Source organism: Saccopteryx bilineata, chromosome 2, assembly GCF_036850765.1.
Source record: "Saccopteryx bilineata isolate mSacBil1 chromosome 2, mSacBil1_pri_phased_curated, whole genome shotgun sequence".
Lineage (NCBI taxonomy): Eukaryota > Metazoa > Chordata > Mammalia > Chiroptera > Emballonuridae > Saccopteryx > Saccopteryx bilineata.
Window position 1 is genome coordinate 351687829 of NC_089491.1, and position 1609 is coordinate 351689437.

Genomic DNA, 1609 nt, shown 5'->3' on the forward strand with positions numbered 1-1609 from the left:
CTCCTGTGGGCACGGAACACACCAGTCACATGCCCAGGCCCACACTGGCTGGAGGTCCCCCGCAGCCCTCTCGAGCCGAGCTGGGGGAGGCGGGGGCTCTTCAGACCGGTGGGGAGGCTCCCCTGATGCACGTGGACCCCGCCCCCGGCCGAGCTGGGGGAGAGAGAACGTGCCAGGACAGGACCCTCGCCTCCTCTCTGGGCTCTGGACCTCCGAGGGTCTGCGTGCAGTGGAAGGTCTGCCTGGCCAGGGTGTCGGGCTGTGTGATGAGTAGGTCTGGGGGGAAGGACCGCCCCCTCGGCATTGCCCCAGCTGTACCCCCAGTCCCTCCCTCCTGCTGGGCTCCAGCAGAGCCTGAGGCTTGGGTCTTTTTAGGCTGTTCCCTAATGACTGTAGTCCAGGCTCACTCTTGGGCCAGGGCAGACAGAAGAGGAGAACCAGGCCAGGAGGGCAGGACCCAAGTCCTGGGGCTCCACACCTGCAGAAAGGGCCTATGGCTGGGCTGCCCCTCGTGCCCGTGTTCACCCATCTGCCCTCACCCCCTCTCTCAAAAAGCAGAGAGAGACTTCCTGATCTACAGGCTTTTGCTCCTGCACATTCCTGTTCCCCTCGAAACCTGTGTGTCACCCTCGTAGCACACAATCCTCTCACCCAGACACAGCACCCTCACAGAGCCTCCTAGTCACCCAAGTAGCCAGGTTCTCCAAAGGCTGTTTTGTGTCAGGCCCTGAGCTCAGCCAGAAGCCACCCCAGCTGTGCCCTCACATTCATACTCACTGGCTCCCGCACACTGTTAGCTCCAAAGGGCTTTGCTTTGGGACCAGGGACCCAGGCCCTTTCCCACTAAGGACCAGGCCATTTGGATGGGCCTAGGACTAGTTACCAGCCTGCTGGTCCTGGGGTATCATGATGAGAGCCCAGCCGGCCAGGACCTGCCTATCCTGCCCCCCTCATGGGTGCAAACTTGCATTATCTCTGCTTGTACTTTCCACGTCCCTACCCTTCTCCTTCCTTCTGGACCTGGGTGAGTTCTGGTGGGGCTTTCTGTATGTATGTCTGTGGTGGAATGTTACCCCCTTCTCCTCCTACCTTTTTCTGTTCTCCTCTGGACCTCTCTGGGCATTCCACGGCCCAGGCCCTTCACCCCTCCTGTCCACTGGCCTCCCATCCCAGGGCCTAGACACTGGCTCCCAGGGCCTCACTAAAGTAAATAAGCCAAGTGCAACGGAGGAGATAAAAACGGGCCAGGGCCAGCTGGGGCTGGGAAAAGCCCGTAAAGATAAGGCAGCCAGCCATGCAGGTCCTCAGACCACAGACAGTGGAGCGAGGCTTACCCCTCATGGCCAGCGCCAGAACCCGCCTTGCACGTGCGGTTCCGGGACCTTAACTAGGAAACCCAGGAGCCCCCAGGGCTCGGGGACGCAGCGCTGCGAGGGTAGTTGCGTGCTGTGGCCCAGGAAGCTGGATTCGACTCTATGTGGTTAGTCGGGATGGACGGACCAGGTGCGGTGGCCCAATGCTGCCTTGGCCACTAGGTCCTCTGCGGGACACTTGTCCCACCCAGAGTGGTGCTCAGCGCCCTCCAGCTTGCACCCCGGGGCTCCCCACA